At 44.3% G+C, this 7,984-nt stretch overlaps 1 long non-coding RNA gene across 1 annotated transcript; it reads right to left on the reverse strand.

The window, feature by feature from the left end:
* Window positions 1-541: 541 nt before the first annotated feature.
* Window positions 542-5,207, reverse strand: LOC142785029 (uncharacterized). Its single transcript, XR_012888825.1, has 2 exons — window positions 5,126-5,207; window positions 542-5,037 (listed from the first exon to the last, which is right to left on the reverse strand). It is a non-coding gene; the product is annotated as an uncharacterized LOC142785029 (long non-coding RNA).
* Between the last annotated feature and the right edge of the window lie 2,777 nt (window positions 5,208-7,984).

The raw sequence follows: 7,984 nt of genomic DNA on the forward strand, positions 1-7,984 counted from the left end.
ATATGTTCATAATAGATATGTATATTGATTTCTTATTCATTGTGCATAAATAATCTACCCCCTCCCTAATGGTCCTTTGAATGTCCATGCGGCCTGTCCGAGGCTGATGTTGAGTGAGCACAAATACCTAGCTATATATATATGTGTGTGTGTGTGTGTGGTAATATCGAGGGTCCTTGAGGTTTTGTGCACTCTCGCAATTGATGCTTGAACGTCTTTCACAAGAACCCTTTTGCTGCAGATTAAATATCAAAGCGCTAAAATTATTTCTGGTGCAATGCTAAATTAAAACAAGATTCATGGACACAAATAAGGTGACGACTAGGGATCCGGAGTGCCAATTACCAGCTGTTTATTGATGGTATAAGCTAGAAAAAATCATGCACAGCGAACTTTCATGCCACTGTGCATGCTTAGAAGCTTATTTGTTTTCAAGCTTTTACCATCGATAAAACAGAATAACATATGTTTGGCAAACTTGGGCATCAACTTGCCCAGGAACAAGTGCTAAAGCGTAAGAAGATTGGGCTCACACAAGGTCTCAGATGCAATAAAATGTTTATTATCATTAGGTCAAATCATGTACTCTAGTAATAATGAATAAATAAATTAAGCAAACACTAATTAAATCAAGTACGATGTTCAAGTTAAAGTGTGAACACAATGATGAGAATAGAAGCACAGCTCCACACAATTCTAGCAGTGAAGGTAATACAATGAAAGAAGTTAGCTGTGATTATTTCATTTTGTAATATCAAAATTAAAACTTACAGGGTCATAAAGACACAAGCTTTGGTACAAACAAAAAATGTCAAGAACATTTAGCAAGAAATAAAAAAGGTTTAAGTTAAAAACTGACAAAATCCAGTATGATGCAAAACACCATTCCAATACAATACTGCAGAACAGGCGACAAATATGACTGTTGCAAAAATACAAAAACAAACATGAAATGGGAAATACCAAAAAAATGTATAAGACAAATTCACATCGTGGAAAGCACAGGGCTCAATTCCATCACATGCTGAAAATGGATGACACAGTTTTATTGTTTATTAAGTACAATAAACATTAATCATACATAAAACTGTCATTCGCCCAGAAGCATTTTAGAGCTCTACATAGAACAATGCAATGGGACAATTAAGATACCCTTATGACATGGATATCTCTTAAACACTATGAACAGTCCTCACATAGACATCAGTTTTAATTCAAGCACAACCAATACACCTCTTTATCTTTGGAGAATGTGAATGTTTATTGCACAATAGTGGCTGTTTCGTTTCACTGCTAGCACAATATGGTGACCAAATAACTGTCATATTAAAGGGGTAGTGCCACCATTTTTTTTGAAGGACAGTTTACTCTGCCCTACAAATCTCCTGTGTATAGAGATAGCTCGGAGCAAGTGTGAAGTACAGCAAATGCCGAGATAGATTATTTTGGAATTAAAGCCAGAAGGGTGTCTTGAAGGGCCAGTTGATACATGATTTGCATGAGCGCATGACTCAAACTATGTACCTAAGAGACGACAAAAATTTATTGTCTTTCCTGTGCTGAGCAAAGCACCAGGAAATACCCAGCACAAGACAAAAAATTTCCGCCATCCCTTACGCACGCGGTGCGAGCCATGCACTCAAGATCGTTAGCAAAGCAGGCGTAAGGCTTTCTCGGCAGCCTATGCGAAAAAGTAAAGTAACCCCAAAGAGCATGCGTGCATAAAGAAGCACAGGACACAGTACGAGGAATGCATTAACAATGTTTTACAACATTCCGTTGTCATGTGGCTACACCTATGCTGGACAGACCAGTCAATGTTTGAACAATCACCTGAATGAGCACCCGTTCAATCTCAAGACTTCAACAAGCAGCACCTTAGCAGCCCATTGTTCCTCGTGCAGCTGCACCCAGCTCTTCCATAATTGAAAGATGCTTTCACGATATCGTAACAAGATCGAGTGCGAAATCAACGAAGCCTTCCATATTAGGAAGAAAGGACACGTGTGTCAGTGAGCCTCCACTTGCCCTCCTCGAAAAAGAGAACATGTTTCTGAGCTGTTAACTTTGGACATTTTGACTCGTGAGAGATTCATCTTGCTTTTCATCTTTATGAGCAAGTGTTGTAGTCCTATTTGATTTTGCAGCTCTATATTTTCCCGTGTAATAAACACACACACAGTTGTTCCTCAGTTCCATTGTTCCTCAGTGTTGTGCGGTCATTCTTTCTTCGTCCCAATTTAGTGCCATTTTTCTCTCAGTACTAGTAAAGCCAATTTTCCCAAGGTGCACCTCGCGACATCGACACTAGCTTGACGTCAGGCTACAGTACTAATTCTCGCGACATCATACAGGATACTCGCCTGGCCATGGGAACATCACAATTTCTTGCTCCAGCATGTGAAGAGCTCATATCGCGACTTGAGAGTACAGTAGGAACCAAGACTAGTTTTTAATAACATGTTGTAATTACTTTTTCAGGGAGCACTTACACTTATTTTCTAGGATCAGCAGGGCTTGGCTTAACATTTAACGCAACGGTGGTATAGTGTCTAAGGTACTCAGCTGCTGACCCGCAGGTCGCGAGATCAAATCCCGGCTGTGGCTGCTGCATTTCCGATGGAAGCGGAAATGTACGCCCGTGTGCTCAGATTTGGGGGCACGTTAATGAATCCCAGGTGGTCGGATATTTCCGGAGCCCTCCACTACGGCGTCTCTCATAATCATATGGTGGTTTCAGGATGTTAAAGCCCACATATCATTTAACGCAAGAAAACAACAAATTAAAACTTTCATGTAACAACCACTTAAAGGGGAACTCCGGCGTTTTTTCAATATTAACTGATTTCAATAAAACTTTAAACATGTGTTTTCATTGGTACCGTGATAATATGTGCCAAATTACGCACCCTACGTCATTCAGTTCATTTCACGCGCCGGCGGGTCGAAATCAAAAAGCCATGCTTCTGCGCTGAGATAGTAGCTGCAATCATTGCTGAACTTGTCACTAGTAAGTTCAGACGCTCTGGCACAGCTTGCTTCTGCGTCGATATCGCCAACTTGCTTTTCGCGCATCAGAAGAGGAATGTGAGCTATGTGTGCACCCTAGCAAGCCGTGGCAGGGTGTAGCCGATCTCGTGACGTCATCAGCGACGAATTCTCGAGACGTCATCTGATACCCACCATGAATGACAGAGCAGCTTCCCATTCTGGTCTTTGTTTTGACTTGTCGCTTATTGCTTAATTAAAATTACTGACGAGTACCTGGACGAAATTAACCACCTTAGCCTTTGCAGGATTGTCAATACTATTTGAAAACAGCATTATCTCAGTATGGTCGAAAATGCACCGGAGTTCCCCTTTAAGAAAACAAAGCATCTCTTCATAGCAAAGCGGTGTGTCAAAAACTGTTGAAGGGTAATCTATCCTAAATGCAATCAATTCTTCTTTTAGTGCCCTCAAGACAGATGAAGCAGTGGAATAGTAACAAATTTTCCGTGCCAGGGTAACCTAGCAACCTTGCGTACAGTTATTAATGGCCAACATTTAACACCGGAAAGCTGTGAAACCACAAAAACATCAATGGTGCCAGAAATAAATGGCTTCTCATACAAGTTTTCTTTTACTTTGAATTCACGGCCAATGATGCAGGGCACCTTTCATTACATATGGTGCTAACAACACATTAAGGTGAGAGAATTGTCTGCGCTTTGCAGGCCCAAGGCGTTATGTCTAAAGGACTACTTAGCCAAGCATTATGCAGCTTTTTCGCAATCCCCAAACACAACAGGTGCATATAGTCCAGTGGTGCAGAGGTCACACAGTATATGGGCAGTGATGTTAATACTGATGCGCCCCGGTGATGGTCAGAGTCAATCTGACACCTGAAAGAATCATTCGTACGCAAAGTGGATGACGTAGTAGGGAAGCTGAGTCGACTGTTTCTGTATGTACCCTCAGCTGTGCACTTAGGACACCCAGAATAACCTGTATGTCCTTTAATCTGAAACACAAATGATCGTGCTGGGGCATCCAAAACAAAACACTTCAAAGAAACATCAATTAGGTGTCCACGAAAAATCATTCCTTGGGAAAGAAGCTGTTGCAGGTCACTGACAAGTTTGTTGAGAAACTCATTGGCTGAAGCAGGCTTTCCTGGGCCTGTGAAAATTCCAACTACAAAGGGTGGTATTCTTCGATCTTCACGAATCATGCACTGTATGGGCCACAACTGCATGGTGGAGCGTTTGGAAATTGGCAGCCCGTCAATGTTAAAGGCAAGAGAAACATGACTGCCTTCATAACGTGCTTTTGACAAAGCATTCTCGAGGCTTTTCTGTAGCCCAAAGTGGCAGTAATGTCCCGGTACCATTGAACTGACAACAGGTGCACGCTGTGTATCTCTAGGCATGGCGAGAAGAGTATGAGCGTCGCTAGGCAGAGATGAAGAATCGAAAGTACTGACCTTGAGAATTTTTAGAAGAGCGGACAAAGCTGTATGAGTAACATTTTCTTTGATGACCCAACTGCGCAGTGACACAACAAAATCTTTGTGCTTTGACAATGCATCAGTGGAAGATGAACAAACAGGTACCTCCGGGACTTCGCTTACAGGAGAAGGCACATCGCTGAGTTGCATTGGCGAGCCTTCGGGTTCAGTGTGCGATGCTCCGGTGGACGAACAGGGTGAACATTTTGTAGGCGATGTGTCCGTTGAGTCACTTTCGGTGACGCAAGGCGAACTGCCCTCAGGGGGCGCCGAGCTGCAGCAATCCGCCTGAGTAGCTGCTGATGTAGCCGCAGTGTTTTCGTCAGCCCCAGGCACGCAAATGCTCGCACACTCACGAGCACAGCATGCGTTACTGCATGCGCGTAGTGTACCACACGCACTACTGCATTGTTCGAAGTTCCCGATTCCTTCAGACGTTGACGGCTGGCTGCCGGCTTGAAATCCGAAATCCCGAAATATTGCCTTGGTTTGCAATGACGCTTTCTTGCGCGTGTAAGACTTTTCCTTCGCTTTAGGCATGCTGGCACCTGCGACGGAAACACATTGTAGTACTCATACGAAGTTCTGAAGTCTTTGACTGTAATCTTAATAAATAAATAAATGTAGCTGTCTTACCTCCGTAGCTGGGGAAGAAAATACAATCGTATCTGCACTGGCACTACAAGCCCGCCGCCATTATCCACAGGACTAACAGAACTACAGAACAAATCCAGTGGCTTGGCTTGACTGGGCGATGGCTCGCCAAACGAAACTTTTTTTTTTCTCCGCTGTTTGGATAGATCACCGTCAATATATACAACGTCGTTAAAGTAGCTTTATAATATTTAACAATTAGGCGGTGTATTACAACCGTTTTTGATGATAATTATTATCAAATAACCTAAATTGGAAACGCCATTTTTGTGACATGTTTCAGTTTTTGAGAGAGACATTTGCGACGCAGCAGCAGTGTCATCGCTAGCACCGTGTGTATCACCTTCCTCCGTGGTGTACCGCATGTAACTATTACATTTGTCGGGTTGCGCTCGCTCCGTGGCATTTATTTACCTAAAGTATTCTTACACGTGATTTGTAATAAACGTTCAGCAGTGAAAAGTTAGTCTATTCAGTGATAGATTGAGTGTATGGTTTCATTGTATATCTTTTGCTATAGTGGTCAACGGGATAAAAAAATTTAATTGATTTCATGGAACAATTATTTTTAAAACTGTTGGTCACTTTCGACTGACAAAAACTAGTAAGATAAGTGCACGATATACTACAAGCAATGCACAGTATACAACATAAATTATACGAGCACATATATTTTTAACCCTGACAAAAAGTGCACATGCCTTAAAAAACCCTGAACTAGATGCTATATTTTTTTACGTTTCAAAATAGGATTGATATGTGGGGTTAACGTCCCAAAACCACCATATGATTTTGAGAGACGCCTACGTAGTGGTGGGTTCCGGAAATTTCTGCCACCTGGGGTTCTTTAACGTGACCCAAATCTGACCACACGGGCCGACATTTCTGCCTCCATCGGAAATGCAGTCGCCGCCGCCGGGATTTGATCCCGCGACCTTTACGTTTCAACTAACCGTCGCATTCAGTTCAGAATGCCGTGAAAATTAAAAAAACAATACCTCATCCTTGAAGGGCTTTCTGGTTTCCCCAGCGTGTGTGTTGGCCTGGGAATGGGCATGCGAGTCAGCTCATGCCATCCACGGAAACTGTCTGCTCACAGATACACACATTCGCCACTACTCCGGCCGCTATACAAGGAGATATGAGCTCTAGATCTGAAAGCAGATCACTTGTGGATCACAACACGCAATTAAGGCCTCACTATTATCAGAAGATTTAGAAAATTTCTGATGACTGCGAGCATAGGATATGCTCATGCACTGCAGTACTCCAAAACTAATTTCAATTCTCATGTGTTCTTTGGGGCCCTTTGATGGATAGCCAGTGGACATTCGCAACTGGCTGTCCGACTGAAATCCTGTTCGGATATCCACCAGAAAGCCACCTAGTACATCCCGTCAATGGACCTTCCTTGTACGTCCAGCGAATGTCCGTGCTGTGTCCACTCTGGATATCCGAATTTTTCGACCTTTGGATTCATAGCGGACAGCCGACGGATATCCGTGGTTACTTGGGATGCTGTTGGGAGCACAGCTCCCGTGTCCACTGACGTAGTTGCCGGCTCATACCCTTGATCACACAGTTGGCCTCCACTACCCTCCTTTCAATCCCACGAGACTGCCCCCAGACCTCTGGGACTGTGCATATGGTCACATGCACACTCCCAGAGGCGTCTTGGAGCTTACGCATGCCATCCTCTGTCTCTGAAGGTTGTCATCCTTGCCTTGCAACACATCATTGAGAGCAGCATGAATAATGACGAGATTTTCGCCCTCAATGCTGTTCTCTACAGCCGCCTGAGCTTTGGCCAGTGCATCCACCATGCTCTTCCCTGACTGAGCCTCCACTTTCACTCTCCCATCTTCCTCCACTGTTGTGAAGACGCCATCTCTAACCCTGGCCACGTTAGAGTCCCCCACCACTTGGACCTTTCATGCTCCAATCACTGGCTTCCTGCTTGTGATGGCGCCCCTGTTTGCTTGACCTCTTTTTCTCTCTGCCATCTGTCCTGTGTTCCTGCCCTGCTCGAAGACTGCCGCGCCACCGACGTGTATGTTCTCGGAGCCTCCGTACTGCGGCCCCCTGACCTCCCTTCTCGCCTGTTTCTTCCCACCTGATGCCGTCTCTGCTACCCACGCCTTCCATCTCAAACCGCTCGAGGCCAGGTCAAAGTGCCATTATCTCCTTTACCCGCTGCTTGACAGGGGAAAACAGAACGGGAAGGGCTCAGTCCGCCCTTCCCGTTCTTTTCGAAGGTCGCCCTCCATTTGCTCTAATAGGCTGGAGGTAGTCTCCTCTCACTCACTCGACGCTCCGAGCTGTTTTTAGAGTTCGTTCCTCTGCTCCCGTTGTGCCCTAAGCTCCCCTTGAAGCCCCTCGATGCTAGCCTCCATGCACTGCATGCCCACCTCCAGTGCCTTGCATAGCCTGCACACGAAGCTCGCCTTCTGCACGTCGGTCAAACTCGTGAATGCTGTCTCGTCCAAGTAGCACTAGCGCTTGCATTCTTCGCACAGCACCAGCTCACTCTCGCCCCATTATTTATCCGCTGTTGTGACTTCCCGTATCTCATGCTCACTGCCTTCGTTATCATTAAAAATTATGACTGCCGATCTTTTCCTGTTGAACTTAAAATTTAACCTATCTCTCTCACTACCACAGATGTCTATCAATCCCTACAGTTCCTTGTTGTCGGCTATTATTACTATATTATCTGCATACATTAATGGTAGTAATGACTGTTAAATGTGTTTTCCTTGCTTGGCAAAAGAGGGGCTGAAGCCGAGTCGACTCCTTCTAATTTGGCTTCTAGTCCCTGAAGTTACAGCATAAATAACAAAG

The sequence above is a fragment of the Rhipicephalus microplus genome, unplaced genomic scaffold, assembly GCF_043290135.1.
Source record: "Rhipicephalus microplus isolate Deutch F79 unplaced genomic scaffold, USDA_Rmic scaffold_17, whole genome shotgun sequence".
NCBI lineage: Eukaryota > Metazoa > Arthropoda > Arachnida > Ixodida > Ixodidae > Rhipicephalus > Rhipicephalus microplus.